The sequence below is a fragment of the Triticum aestivum genome, chromosome 4A (genome assembly GCF_018294505.1).
Source record: "Triticum aestivum cultivar Chinese Spring chromosome 4A, IWGSC CS RefSeq v2.1, whole genome shotgun sequence".
In the NCBI taxonomy this organism is placed as follows: Eukaryota; Viridiplantae; Streptophyta; class Magnoliopsida; order Poales; family Poaceae; genus Triticum; species Triticum aestivum.
Window position 1 is genome coordinate 68329365 of NC_057803.1, and position 16390 is coordinate 68345754.

The following is a 16390-nucleotide window of genomic DNA, read 5'->3' on the forward strand; positions in this document are numbered from 1 at the left end:
CACTGCCGCCGCAGCCAAGGAGAAACGAGGACCGCCACCAGGACGAGGAGGCTGGGGGTTTCCAGGAGCCGCGCGCGATCGCATGCATCTTGGGTGGAGCACAATCCCCAGCCTCTCAGCGCATCTTCAAGCAGTTCGCCCGCGAGGTGAATGCAGTCCTCCCCAGGCTCAAAGCCACGTGCCCCCTCAGGTGGTCGGCGTGCGCCATCACCTTCAGCTCAGCAGATCAACTCAAGTGTGCGGCTACAGCCGGAGTCCTCCCAATGCTTTGTTCCCCAATCATCAGCAACATGGTGGTCACCAAGACCCTCATCGATGGAGGGGCAGGGCTCAACGTCCTGTCCGTGGAGACGTTCAACAACCTCCAAGTGCCCTACAGCTAGCTTCAGCCAACCAAGCCCTTCTCCGGTATCACTGACGGCTCCATGGTCCTGATTGGGCAGGTCTGCCTCCCTGTCACCTTCGAGGCACGCGATAACTACCGCACCGAGCTCATCGACTTCGACGTCGCTCACATTCGCCTGCCGTACAACGCCATCCTTGGGTACCCAGCGCTGGCCAAGTTCATGGCCGTAACTCACCACGGCTACAACGTCCTCAAGATGCCAGGAAGCGACGGAGTCATCACGGTGCCCTGTGAAGAGAAGGACGCGGTGTGTTCCCTGGAACGAGCCTTTCAGGCCGCGTCACTGGAAGACCCGGATCATGGAAGCAGGGGGCCTCCCGAGACCACCCCCAAGAAGAAGAAGACATCATCCGGGCCGACCACTCAGGAGGCAGGCCCCTCTGGGCACGCGCCTGCCCAGGGGGAGCCTCCCTCCATCGCATAGGAAAGCGCGCCCGGTGCCCTCCTCAGGCAGGGCTCGGGGGCTCTCCCCTGGAGGGCCACCGACCTGGCTAGGGTCACGAGGGAGGCGCTTGGGCACCACATGGAGGCGTGTTTTGAAGCACGTTTCCCTCGAGAAGGAGCAAGGCAAGGAGATCCAAATCCTCAGGAGTTCGTCAGCAAGGCCATTCAGGAGCTACAGGAGTCAAGAGTCATGAAAGGCGGCCGTCGCTTGCCAGCAGTGGCCCCCCATCCAGGCGAGGATGGTGAGTTGCGCGTCTGCATCGACATACCCGGGCTCAACCGAGTCGCCTCTCTGGAGCGCCTCTGGCCCTCGCAAGTGGGGCGTTGCGGAGGTCCACCCCACAGCTATGTTCGCATGCCTTACGGCTTGCCGAACGCGGCTGACGCGTACCATCGCCTCATGAGGGGCATCACGGAGGCACGAGAGGCCAGGCGTTCCGCAGCCCTGGCAGAGATGGAGATGGCCTGCGAGGAGCCGCCAGTGCCTCCGGAGCCTCCCGAGGCCCCTGGGCCTGGGGGCTCATGAGGATCGGCTCCCGCAGCCCACCGAGCCTGCTACACCAACACCCCTTCGTCCTCAACATCATCAGGTGACATCTTTCGAGTTTTACTTCCAGCTGGGAGCGCCCCAGGGCTGCATTATTCCCAGGCCACGTGGGTCCGTCCCTGCGGCATGTATCCTTTTATTCCATGTTGTTAGTTTACCTTGTTGGGGGCGCCCCTCGGGCTGCATGACCCCCCCCCAAGTCGCTCGGGCCTGACCCAGTGATGTCCGCATTCCCAACATCTCTTTGAACGAATCCACTCCTTCGTGGCTAATGTGTTTTACCCAGTTGCCTGCTCAGCTGACGCCAACTAATGAAGCTGCTCCCAAACGGCACGACGCTTGCGCATGGGTCCATCCCTGCAACGCCGACAAACCTGGATGGCTGAGCTCTGGCCGCGGCAGCCCCGCATAGCGTCACCTCGTCAAGCCTTCAGCGCCTCACTACCCCTCGGAAGCAACCCACGGCTGACCGTCAACTGTCATGGCAACCCTTTGCTTTTTCTATGATGGACCTGCAGGACCTTCCAAAGGAGCTGCGTCAGGCGAGGACCTTGCAGTGTCTCCTTCGCTCTCGTCCGCGTGAATCGCTTGCACGTTAAAGGGGGGGTGCCTGAGCATTGCGACTCAGGGCTCCTACTGACTCTCCAGCCCTCACCCTCTGGCCTTGACCACGGCATCGCGACCTTGCATACCAGTGACGGCTGAGACTCGCTCAAGGGCCGGGACCTGAGGACGTAGAGCATAAAGGGGAGCAAAAGCGAGAGGGGAGAGATACACGAGGACCTCACCAAGCAACCTCGCGCCTGCCGACGCACGGACCCGGTGACACCCCAGGGAGCGGCCCCTGATCCTCGAGATAAGTCATCACCCGGAAGCGCCAGCTACTGTGGCACCATCCCCGCACCTAATGCTATCCCATGTTAGCGATGCCGCTCTCCTTTCTCACCGAACGACGGCTGCTTGGGCGCTAAAGGGGACCTTCTGAGCATCGCGACTCAGGGGCTCTTACCGGACTCCGGGTCGCTCACCTCCTGGCCTTGACCATGGCATCGCGACCTGGCATACCAGCGATGGCTGAAGCCGCCTTGGGACTGGGACCTGTCGGCGCAGAGCACCAAGCCCTCGTGAGATTCGAAAGGGAGGACTGAGCTAAGATGGAATGAGCAACTCGCGCAATTCTACGACAAGGGTTATATATACAAGACAGGATCACATGCACCTTACAAGCCCCTACGGGACGCGTTTTTAATTCCTCGCAGGGAACGGATCCTAAAGGGACACAAACTACACGCGTCCCTACAAAAGACGCCATCATCAACAGTGGGCCGTCAAGCACCGATGCCAACCCCATCCAGATCAGAGTCGGCGGCGGCCTGACGAGCCCGCCCTGCTCCAGGAGCAGCGCCGGCTTGGGGGCTCGTAGCTGTCGTCGCTCGTCTCCGGAGTCACGAAGAGCTTGCCGGAGTCGCTGGAACCTCCGACGCCTCCACCGCCTGAGGAGCCTCCAAGGGAGTGGGTGGCGTGCCCAGTCCTCGTCACAGCAGGGCCCTGGCCACCTTCCCCGGGGCAGCACTCCAGCCGGCGCCCGCTCGCATCGAAGACCTTGAAGAGCATCACCGAAGCACCATCGTAGTCCAAGTGGATCGCGAAGACTCCCCTTGTCCTGCAAACCTGGGCGATCTCCCTCCAGCCCCGGGTCATGTAGACCTCGCCCGGGGCGACAACCGCGACCTCTGCCTCGGTCGCGAGGGTGCTGCAGCCGGCGTGCTGCAGACAGAGCTCCAGGGGCTCCCCCTGCGGGATGATGGAGGCGAAGAAGGGAGGAAGGCGGATCCAAGACTGAAGAGGAATGGTGACGTGGAGCACGAACTCTTGGAAGGAGCCCTCGGTGTGGACCCCAGGGGGGGACCCACACCTTACTGACCCGGCGGCGCCGACGGCGGCGCCGCCCGTGGCAGTCAGCATCAACTCCTTCAGGGCCCTCGATGTGGGCGTACAATGGAAGCGGGAACCCCGGCAGTGCCCGCTCGCCCCAAGGCCTCGGCACCACCTGAAGGGCCCCTTCGTCCGGGCCACGGGGGGTGAGCCGTTTCTTCGGCGGGAGAGGGTCTGGCCCCTCTCGGGGAGCCTTTCCCTTCTCTGTCGTTGAGAACCGGCGGATCGGGGCCATCGCGGCAAGACGGAGCAAGGATCGGGAAGAAGGAGAAGCAAGGAGGGGTGAACTGGAAGGACGCGCGTCGATCCGTACTTATGACCGGCGAAGGCCAACCGCCGGCCTCCATGATTGCAGGTAATCATGACCCGTTTTTGCATGCAGGAACTTGTTCAATCCGTGCAGTTGCCGAGGCGTCGTGGGGAAGTGGAGGCACCCACGTCCAGTCAACCGCCACGCGGCGCCCAAGGCCGCAGGCTGTTAGGGCCCGCGGCGCTTCGCTCTTGCCCTTCCGCCTCCCTGCACGACCAAGTCCGGGCGCGCCTTGGGCCCGGGGGCTACTGTAGGCGTTCTGGGAACGGGGGTCCCTAGACTTGCCTGCCTGCCGCCTGCGGCGTGGCTCAAAGGGGGGCCCAGCACGGCCCATCTTCACCAACACAAACCCAAGACCCTCGCCAGGGGCCAAGCCTCGCGGGGCGGACGAGGCGGAGCTTCCTCAGGCACGGCCTCGTCAGGCTGGCTCACAAGGAGGCGGAGAGACCAAGGCGGGGTACCTCACGAGGTGCCTGTGACGCAAGCCATGACGACTCAGGGCGCCAGGCGGGTGCCAGCCCACGCAGCGTCCTCCTTCCCTCTTTGGTGCAAAGGGGGGCAAGCGCAGCCGCGAGTACCGAGGCATCAGGCAAAGGTTGCCATTTCGGTGCAACAAGACCAAGACCAGGAGGACTACGAGACAGAGGTCACCGTGGAGCCCAAGACAGCGTCATCACCAGAGCTTTGCGCAGGCGAAGACTGCTTTTGTCAGGATAGCTGATACTTGCTGTCCCCCTTCAAATTAGCCCGCCATTGTTGGCTCCCTTCCCGCTCAATATTTGAGGAGAGGACCAGGGCCTCTATAAATAGGACTAGCCACCCCCATAGAGAAGAGAAGAGAGGATCGGGGACCGAGAACCAGCCACCCGCAAAGCAAGGGACTCTCGGAGGGGGTTCGGTCATTCGGTCGGTTAGCTAGAGAAAGCAGAGAGAGAGAAAGGTGACTGAACTCCTCCAAGCAGTTCATCGTCCCAGCCAAGAACAGACCCTCGCGAGGCTGTTCTCCCTTGTATTGCTCATCACCATCAGCCCAAGAGGCAATCCACCACACCACACACTGGAGTAGGGTATTACACCACAACGGTGGCCCGAACCAGTATAAACCCTGTGTCTCTTGTGTTGTTCTTTCCTTAGTTCAGATCCTAGCATGGCAGAGGGGTGTAGGTAGGTAGGAGGCGAAATCTCCGCGCGCACCCCAGTGTTCGAACCTCAAGGGTCTGCCGGAACCCGAAATCCGACAGCCGCCGCTCGTGGTCACCTCGCCGCCCCAACTCCACCACGCCCCGCGCCGCCACGTCTCGCCGTCCCCGAACCCCGGCGAGCTTCCCCGGCCACCGACATCCTCTCCGGCGACGTTGATCCTCGATCCGTGCACCAGCTACAGTAACTCCGGCGAGATCCTGATCTGGATCTGAGATCCGAAATCTCGGGGTTGACTTTTTTGTCCCTAACCCTAATTATTTTGCTATGTTCACCGTGACGTAACTTTGCATCCGTAGATCCATTTTGGGCATATAGCATATCAAAATGTTCGCCTCAGAGAGCACATCATTTCATCTCATTGCATAATTTTCATTTGAGTTCATCTTGATGCCTGAAATGCTGTTGGAAGAGTGCTATTTGAGATAATTGTCAGATGTGTTGCTCCAAATAGCTATTTGTCATTTTTGCCATGATTATTGTGTGCATGATATGCCCATGAGTTCTACATGTGTTTTGTCATATGCTTTGTCATCTATCCAAAGGTTCTATCCATTTATTTTTGTGATGTGTGTGGTGACTACCACAAGCTTGCAAAGTGGTGCATTCGTTAATGCTGATTTCAGGGACTTAGCAATTCCACTAAGTCCTTGAGCTGTTCTTATCAATATGCCATATGTTCATGTTGTTTCCTAGTGATCCGTGCCTCTTTTGAGGATGATCAGTAAGGATGATTTGTTAATCTTGTAGTGCTATATCCATCCATGTCTTTTTTTGCAATTATGGAGCACCCTAGCTTGAGTCAACCGAGCTCTACTTTTACTTTTTCGTGAATCTGGGCAGATTATCTACTTGTTAGTGATTTTGCCGAGGATGGTGTAGTTGATCCGTGCATGCTATGTTATTGTTCTTGCCATGTCTAGCTTGTATAATGTGTATTATTGATGGGTGTATGCTTAGATTGTCATGCCTTGCTCTGTAGTGAGTGCATCGAGCTCGTGAACATGCCTACTTGATATCTGATTTGCATGCTCCAGTTTTTCTCTAAGTCTGTGATCTGTTTATGTTTTTGCCATGTTCACATGCTTGCAATTGTATTTTCTGATCCCTTTTGGCTCAAGGTCACTAAGGGACTTTTGTTAAGCTCTTTGAGTAGCTCCATGCCATGCTTTACTTTGCCATGTTCAGGCCCTGTAGCATACAGATTTCTTGCTCCAAAGTGTGCTACCTGATCTGAAATTCCAGACAAGTGTTAATTTCACTAAGTCTGAGATCTGTTTACCAATTGCACTTTTGTCATGCTTGTTTGAACATGTTAATGGATGAATTGGCCGTAGCTCAGTATTCATCTTTTGTTAAGCTTCATGAATGGATCCCTGCCATGTATTTTTTTGCCATGTTTGGGTGCTGTACATGTCTAACGTGTTGCATTTAGATGGCTACTTGATGTATATCGCAGACCGGTGCCATATTTGAATTGCTTGCCATTTCCAAACCGTGTCTCCGATTCCGGTGTTCTTTATATCGTTTTCAAGAGAAATCATCTCACATTTCCAGTGGCACACTTGGATTTCCATGTTGAGGCCAGGTTCATTCATCTCTTGTCAAATCTTGCATATGCATCACATATCGCATCCCGCATAACATACCATGTTGCATCATGTTTGTTTGAGCTTTGCACGTGGTTGATTGTGTATTGTTGCTTGTTTGTCTTTCTTGGGTAGAGCCGGGAGATGAGTTCTCTAATGAGGAGCCCGTTGAGTTTGCTTTCGAGGATCCAGTCAACTCTGACAACTTTGCAGGCAAGATGATCATACCCTCGAAATCACTTCTATCTTCGCTTTGCTAGATGCTCGCTCTTTTGCTATGCCTATGCTACGATGCCTATCACTTGCTTATAATGCCTCCCAAATTGCCATGTCAAACCTCTAACCCACCATGTCCTAGCAAACCGTTGATTGGCTATGTTCCCGCTTTGCTCAGCCCCTCTTATAGCATTGCTAGTTGCAGGTGAAGACTGGAGACCGTTCCTTTTTGGAACATTATTTACTTGTTGGGATATCACTATATTATCTTGTTATCTTAATGCATCTATATACTTGGTAAAGGGTGGAAGGCTCGGCCTCTCGCCTAGTGTTTTGTTCCACTCTTGCCGCCCTAGTTTCCGTCATATCGGTGTTATGTTCCCAGATTTTGCGTTCCTTACGCGGTTGGGTGATAATGGGAACCAATTGACAGTTCGCCTTGAATAAAGCTTTTCCAGCAATGCCCAACCTTGGTTTTACCATTTTCCACCTAGCCTCTTTTTCCCCTGGGTTTCCGGAGCCCAAGGGTCATCTTATTTAAACCCCCCCGGGCCAGTGCTCCTCTGAGTGTTGGTCCAACCTAGAGCCCCTTGCAGCGCCACCTCGGGGAAACTCGAGGGCTGGTTTTAGTTGTACGTATTGCTTATCCGAGTGTGCCCTGAGAACGAGATATGTGCAGCTCCTATCGGGATTTGTCGGCACATTCGGGCGGTGTTGCTGGATTTGTTTTAACTTGTCGAAATGTCTTGTAACCGGGATTCCAAGTCTGATTTGGTCTTCCCGCTAGAAGGATTATCCTTCGTTGACCGTGAGAGCTTGTCATGGGCTAAGTTGGGACCCCCTGCAGGGATTTGAACTTTCGAAAGCCATGCCCGCGGTTATGGGCAGATGGGAATTTGTTAATGTCCGGTTGTAGATAACTTGAACCTTAACTTAATTAACATGAATCAACTGTGTGTGTTACCGTGATGGTCTCTTCTCGGCGGAGTCCAGGAAGTGAACACGGTGTTGGAGTAATGCTTGCCGCAGGTTGTTCTCTAGTTATTCGATCGTGCATTGCCTTCTCTTCTCGCTCTCATTTGCGAATAGGTTAGCCACCATATCTTGCTAGTCGCTTGCTGCAGCTCCACATATTTTACCTTGCCTTACCTATAAGCTTAAATAGTCTTGATCGCGAGGGTGCGATATTGCTGAGCCCCTATGGCTCACAGATTACTTCCAAACTAGATGCAGGGCCAGACGACTCCGTTCTAGATGACGCGCTTGTGCTCAAGTGGGAGTTCGACGAGGACTCACACCGTTACTATGTGTCTTTCCCTGATGATCAGTAGTGGTGCCCAGTTGGGGCGATCGGGACCGTGTCGCATGTTGGGTTGATCTTTTATTTTGGCACCGTAGTCGGGCCTTGAGTGATTGAATGATGTAATGCTATTTATGTACTTTGATTGACATGGCGAGTGTAAGACAACTATGTACCTTTCCCTTTTATTATCTATATTACATGGGATGTTGTGAAGATTGCCTTACTTGCGACATTGCTTTCAATGCGGTTATGCCTCTAAGTCGTGCTTCGACACGTAGGAGATATAGCCGCATCGAGGGCGTTACAGTATTGGATTAGAATCACTTCTGCATTAAAAGATAATCTCACTTGTTTTTATGTTTTCATGCATGTCAGGTATTGAACATTATCAAAATGAATATGAGAATGGGCGCACGAGAGGAATATTGCGGAACGATCCACTGGCTAACAAACTTGGCATGGTGGAGGATGGCCTATCTTATTCACCCATCAAGGTGCATGCTCTAACTTGGCAAGGTTGTATTGGTCGCACATATTTTGCATCTGACCTCTTGCATTACTTCTACTTTTTACACCATCTTCTTAGTTTTAGCATCATATATGAGCATATGCCATACCTGTCCATTTTCTGTACATATTCCATGTGTCGTCATACTATGTTTTTCCAGTCAAATGTTGTTCTTTCATAATAGATGTCCAAAAGGAAGAGGGTGGTTGCAGATCCTCAAGGAGTACAAACTAGGTATTTGGAAAAGGTAGTGATACCTGTTAAATCAGATATATTAGCAGCCACAGAAAAGAAAGGCCCAACTGTAACAGACTTTACCCCTACTCGAGTGGCCAAACTCCTATTAGAACTGCTGACAGCCCAGCGTCAGGTACTGTCTATGATATCAATTCAAAATTTGAACTCCTAAATTTTTGCATGTGCCTTACCTTCTCTCTTATACAAAAACTATTTTCAGATGAATCTCCTTTCTCAAAGGATCATAGGATCTCACGAAAATACTGGGCTCTGCATTGCTCTTGTCAGTACCTCTTGCCCTTTGTCAGCATACTTACACTCATTGCTGCTTGATTATGTAGCATCACTGTAAATGTTTGCTTCTTTATCCTTCCTTTGCTTGAAATTATAAGATCTATATTTACTCTTAGATAAATGTAGAATTAACACAATGGTTATGAAGTTTTGGATTGCTCATGTAAGTACCTGTTGTCATGTACTCCCTCTGTATCGAATTAATTGTTGATCAATTGGATGTATTTAGAACTTAATAGTGCTAGATACATCCATTTGAGCAACAACTAATAACGGATGGTGGTGGTATTACTATACATGCATCGCGAGATACTTGATTGTCTAGCATTACTCTGCATCTTATCTGCCCTGCCCTCCACTTTCTCCAAATTATCATATCTACATTTACTCTTACCAAAATGTTGAATAAAGCCAATGCCACTTCACACGTTGATGTCTGCATTCCTCTTGTCAGTACCTTTTGCCTTGTAACGTTGTACTTAATTAATTGCTATTTGATTATGTATTATTAGTCTGCACCTGAGCTTCATTATCCTCTATTTCTTCCAATATTATTTGATCTATATTTACTCTTTACAAAATGTAGAATAATGGCAACGCTTATAAAGAATTTTCTTTGGGGAATTTATTGAATTATCTTTCCATCAACATGGAGAAGGGCTTTGTCCAGCCCGTGTTAACATGTAATGTAAGTTCATCCTTCTCAAGCCTTCAAACTTTGTTCTAGTATAGATTTGGATAGGCATTGTTCCTCCACTACTGTTTACATCTGATTGGATGTTTGCAACAACTACCCGTTTTAAATTGTAGTTGTAAAAACATGTTCCTTATGCAGAACAGATCCATTTATTTGCTTATATAATTGTGAAACTTGTTACGTGTCTCCTTGTTTCTCTTTCAGAGTCGTATCTCTTATGCCAGGCAGAACTTTAGGAAAGATAGTGAGCCAAACCATCTTGAGGACAGTGAGATGACCCCAAGGTCCTGTCTTGATGAAGACAGTGAGTTGAAGCTACTCACCAGCAGGCGTGAGACAACCTCTATGCAGTCGCTGCCTCAATCAGTTCGACTTCTTCAGTCTCAACTTAAAGCGGAAAGGCTTGCTTCAGCTCAGCTCCGACTTGAATTCAAAGATGTAATGAAGATGTCAGGGGACTGCCTTGCACACTATGGTGCCATACAGCTAGGGATGAAGCATGTATCATTGACACAACCGAGGTCTCATCAGCTTGTTCGGCTGCATGCGGGGTCCGAGCTTGCCAGGTCTATTGCCTTCTGAAGTGCTCTTAGTTTTGCATATTCTTTTGTCGGCGCGTTTATATGCACTGGTGGCGACCTTTGATGCCCAGTGTATGTAATCCGCGTTCATGTTGCGCTTTATTATCACCGGGTAGCGAACTTTGATTCCTAATATGCCGTAATTTCTTTGCTGTATAGTCTAGGTTTCACTACAAAAAAAGACACATCCATGACATTTTGGGCCGAACGAAAAAAAATTCTGTCATACATATGACACTTCTATGACGATAATTGTGACAAAACCCAGTATCATCATAGATGTGGTGGGCTCCTACTTCTATGACAAAATCATGACAGAAAATGGGCTTTTCGTCCTGGGCGGGCCGGAGACGCAGCTGCATGACATTCTTTGGGCTGTCCATGACGGAAAAAACCATGGTAGAAGCGAGGGGGAGGAAAATTTCGGGGAGTTCCCGGTTACGGTGGGAGGTCGGGGGCCGAGCGATGCGCGGTTCTCTCATACACGTACGCGCGTGTGTGCGAGGCGTTGGCTCTAACTGAACCCGTGCGAGGCGTTGGGCTCTAACTGAACCCGAGCGATTGCACTGCAGGCTACGCGTTACTGAACCCGAGCGATCGATCGATGGTTGTTAACTGAACTCGATCGAGCGATTCCTTCACTACTGCTGCTAACTGAAGTCGATCGATGGGATGAACAGTGAGCGTTGCGGGGGGTTTGGATGAACAGTGAGCGGTGGCGTTGCCTCTGGATGAACAGGACCCCGTTGTGTGGTGGAGGGCTGGATAAATAGTAGATGGTGGAGGGGTGCCCGTGTAGGGGTGGATGAATAGGACGCCGTGGTGTGGAGGGCTGGATGAACAGTAGACGGTGGAGGGGTGGTTGAACAGGACCCCGTGGTGTGGAGGGCTGGATGAACAATAAACGGTGGAGGGGTGCCCATGGAGGGGTGGTTGAAAAGGACCCCGTGGTGTGGAGGGCTGGATGAACAGTAGATGGTGGAGGGGTGGTTGAACAGTAGCTGGTGGAGTAGCACACGGTGGAGGCTGGATGAACAGGAGCCCGTGGAGGCTGGATGAACAGGAGCCCGTGGAGGCTGGAGGAGGTCGACGGTGGAGATGAACACTATCCCGTGGAGTCCCGTTTTGTGGTACGCCACACCCCTCCCGATGAACAGGACCCCTGTTTCGACTGTAGCGCTCCAACACAAGTCTGTTTCCTCCGTTTTGCGGTATGCCACACCCCTCCCGATCAACAGGACCCCTGTTTCAACCGTAGGAGGTCCGTTTCCTCCGTTTTGCGGTACGCCAGACCCCTCCCGATGAATAGGATCCCATTTCGAACGTGGCCGATCGAACACAAGGCCGTTTCCTCCGTTCTGCGGTACGCCAGGCCTCGTTTCCATCGTCTGTTCCGTCCAAGCCCTCCCGATGAACACGACGCATTCCGTTGCCTCCCCATGAACACGACGCATTCCGTTGCCTCCCCATGAACACGACGACGACGCTATTTCTCCGTTCCGACCCAGCCATGTACACGAGCCCTCGCCATACGTATGCGCGAGTAGGCGTTCGAGACCCCGCCCGTATGTATACATACGTGGCCGTATTTTCTTTTTTGCACCCTGGCCGCTGTACCTACATGTAAATGCTACGTGCGCGCCTCTACTACGACACGTGCGCGCCTCTACTACAACACGTGCGCGCCTCTACATCGACCAGTATATACATACACATTCATGACCAGAATGACAATGCTACATACGCTTCGACTAGGTGGGTCCCGACTATCAGGCACTTCCTTGCCTGCGAAGATGTAGCTGGTCGGTCCCAGCAGTCAGGGGGCGAATCTTTTTTTTTTGCCCAGACGCACTTCCTTGCGTGCGAAGATGTAGCTGGTGGGTCCCAGCAGTCAGGGGGAAACGTTTTTTCGCGAAATACAGTGGCCCGTCCGGTGGGTCCCAGCTGTCAGGTGGAGGAATCATTATTTTCCGCGTAATAAGGAGGCACTTCCTTGCTGCGGACGTGGACCCAGCTGTCAGCCTCTCCATGTACAGTCCACGTCCGATGGAAGTCGTTCCTTGACCACGTTGACCACGCCGCACCGAGAGCACTAGGGCGGTGGACGACGGCGAGGCCTAGGAAGGGGACGACACGGAGGCAGGGAAGACTCAGCAGTTGTTTCCCACGCGGAGGGGAGTACGACTGTACGAGGGTTTACTGGTTCGTCTGCCATCGTCGGAGAATAACAATAGGTGTGGGTGAGTAGAGGGATGGCTAGGCCAGCGATGGGAGTACGGTCGGGCGATGAGGCCTGCGCGGCAGCACAGCCGGCCGCGAGGAGGAGGGAGCTGGCAGTCCCGCCGGCGCTTGTTTGAGCGGCTGGAGCGGGAAGAGCAGAGATTGAAGAAGCACGACGGTCGTTGGATGGACATCCAATAGTCAGTGCTTGTGCGTCAACCTTTTTTTAGGAAAGCCTCAAATCTGTGGAAAACAGCATACAACCCATCTGCCATTATTTCTAATAATTTACAGCCCATTTGCTAATTGTTAAGGTTTTTTTGGAGCCCATATTCTTTTTGTTAGCATTACAGCCCATATTGTGGCAACGGTTAAAAAATTATACGAAATTTTGCATATTTCGGTGCGGTCCGAACTGTTTTTAATGTTGAAATTTCGACTCACATTCAAACTGATTTTAAAAATAAATGTATATCAATATAAAATGCAACAAATTCTCCACGCATAAAAATTAATGTAATTTAAAATCTTGAAATAAAAAAAAGATATATGAAACTAATTGCCGGTTTGATGTGTTTTAAAAATGTACAACCCATTTCTCATTACTGATGGGCCATTTTCTCGGCCAGCCGAATGAAAGCTCTCCTCGTCTTGAAAGATTTGCAGCCCAACAAGCCTGACAAAGCGACTTACTTGGCAAATCACAAAAAAAACTGGATTGTGGCCGTGGACCCAGCTGTTAGCCTCTCCACATATAGTACTCTTCCGATGGAAGTCGTTCCTTAACCACGTTGACCACGCCGCGCGGAGAGCACCACGGCGGTGGACGACGATGAGGCCTAGGAAGGGGACGACGCGGCAGTGAAAGCCCGCGCGGAGAGGACTACGAGGGTTCACTGGTTCGGCTATGGTGTGCGGCTGTCGTCACCGCAGGGCCTGGCCAGCGGTGGGAATAGTAGGGGGCGGTGAGGTCTCTGCGGCAGCACAGCCGGCCACGGGAGGCAGGAGCATGCGGCACGACCGGCGCTGCTTTGGGCGGCTGGAGCAAGAAGACCAGAGGTTGAAGAGGCACTACGGTCGTTGGATGGACATCGTACGGTCACTGGAGCTAGAATCGTTCATATTGACTAAGTTGACAAAGCCCTTCGTCCCCGTCAACTTAGTAAGCCCACAAGTTAGCATCCCAGCAAGGTGGGTCCCGGCTAGCCGGGGAAGTATTCATCTTTTTGTGTAATAAGGAGGCACTTCCGGTGGGTCCGAGCTGATAGCAGGGGAACGTTTTTTCGCGAAATGCGGTGGCCCATCCGGTGGGTCCCAGCAGTCAGGGGGAAACGACTTTTTTCGCAAAATACTGGTGGCCTGTCCGGTGGGTCCCCGTTGTTAGTGGAGGAATAATTATTTTCCACGTAATAAGGAGGCACTTCCTTGCGGCTGCCGTGGACCCAGCTGTCAGCCTCTCCACGTACAGTACTCTTCCGATGGAAGTCGGTCGTTGACCATATTGACCATGCCGCGCCGAGAGCACCAGGGTGGTGGACGACAGCGAGGACTAGGAAGGGGACGACTCGGAGCCGGGGAAGACGCAGCAGTGGATGCCCACGCGAAGAGGAGTATGAGGGTTCACTGGTTCGGCTGCGGTGTGAGGCTGCTGTCGCCGTAGAATAACAGGGGGTGTAGGTGAGTAGAGGGATGGCCTGGCCAGCGGTGGGAGTAGTAGGGGGCGGTGAGGCCTCCGCGGCATCACAGCCGGCCACGGGAGGCAGGAGCACGACCGGCGCTGGTTTGGGCGGCTGGAGCAAGAAGACCAGAGGTTGAAGAAGCACTACGGTCGTTGGATGAACATCGTACGGTAACAGGAGCTAGAATCGTTCATATTGACTAAGTTCACAAAGCCCTCCATCCCTATCAACTTGGTAGGCCCACAAGTCAGCCTCCCACTATGCTGGGTTCCAGCTGGCAGGGGGAATATTCATTTTTTGTGCGTAATAAGGAGGCACTTCCTTGCGTGCGAATTAAGATAGCTGGTGGGTCCGACATGTCAGTGGGGGGCACTTTATTTCGAGAAATACAGAGGCCCTTCCGGTGGGTCCTAGATGTCAGGTGGAGGAATCATTATTTTGCGCGTAATAAGGAGGCATTTCCTTGTGTGCGGCTGTGGACCCAGCTGTCAGCCTCTCCATGCACAATCTACTTTCGATGGTGTCGTTCGTTGACCACGTTGACCACGCCGCGCCGTGCGCATCCAAGGTGGTGGACGACGGCGAGGCCGCGGATAACAACGAGCCGGAGATGGGATGACGCGGGAGTAGAGTCGTAGACAGAGAGGTGTACGAGGGTTAACTGGTTCTAGTGCGGTGTGGATCGGCAGTCGGTGGAGAAGAACAGAAGGTGTGGAGGGGTGGAGGGATGGCCTGTCCAACGGTGGAGTAGCGCTTCATAGCGAAGCGTGCTTGTAGGATCGAAAGTATGTCTAGAGGGGGGGTGATTAGACTACTTGACCAATTAAAAATCTATCATTTTCCCAATTTTAGTCTTTGGCAGATTTTACCTATCTTAGCACAAGTCAAGCAATCTTAACACAATTCAATCAAGCATGCAAAGAGTCTATGAGCAGCGGAAAGTAAAGCATGCAACTTGCAAGAATGTAAAGGGAAGGGTTTGGAGAATTCAAACACAATTGAAGACACGGATGTTTTTGTCGTGGTCCCGATAGGTGGTGCTATCGTACATCCATGTTCATGGAGACTTCAACCCCACGGAGGGTAACGGTTGCGTGAGTCCATGGAGGGCTCCACCCACGAAGGGTCCACGAAGAAGCAACCTTGTCTATCCCATCATGGCCATCGCCCATGAAGGACTTGCCTCACTAGCGGTAGATCTTCATGAAGTAGGCGATCTCCTTGCCCTTACAAACTCCTTGGTTCAACTCCGCAATCTTTGTCGGAGGCTCCCAAGTGACACCTAGCCAATCTAGGAGACACCACTCTCCAAGAAGTAACAAATGGTGTGTTGATGATGAACTCCTTGCTCTTGTGCTTCAAATGATAGTCTCCCAACACTCAACTCTCTCTCACAGGATATGGATTTGGTGGAAAGAAGATTTGAGTGGAAAGCAACTTGGGAAGGCTAGAGATCAAGATTCATATGGGAGGAATGAAATATCTTGGCCTCAACACATGAGTAGGTTGTTCTCTCTCAGAAAATGTGTATTGGAAGTGTAGGTATGTTCTGATGGCTCTCTCCTCGAATGAAGAGTGGGTGGAGGGGTATATATAGCCTCCACAAAAAAACTAACCGTTACACACAATTTACCAATCTCGGTGAGACCAAATTGTGAAACTCGGTCGGACCGATTTAGCAAACCTAGTGACCGTTAGCATTTTCGGTGGGACTGAGATGCAACTCGGTAGGAACGATATGGTTAGGGTTAGGGCGTTACGTAATCTCGGTGTGACCGATTACACAAACTCGGTGGGACCGATTTTGGTAATAAGCTAACCAGAGAGTTGGTCAGGTAAACTCGATGGGACCGATCGCTCATTTCGGTGGGACCGAAATGTTATAAAAGGGAAACAGAGAGTTTACATTGCAATCTCGGTGGGACCGATCGCTCATCTCGGTAGGACCGAAACGTTACAAAGGGAAACTGAGAGATTACAACCCCATCTCGGTGTGACCGAGATCCCTATCGGTGAGACCGATTTGCCTCGGGTTTGTGGTAGTGGCTATGACATCTGAACTCGGTGGCGCCGGATAGAAAGAATCGGTGGGCCCGAGTTTGACTTTTGGTTTAGGTCATATGTGGATGTGGGAAGGTAGTTGAGGGTTTTGGAGCATATCACTAAGCACTATGAAGCAAGAACCTCATCAAGCAACACCTCATCCCTCCTTGATAGTATTGAC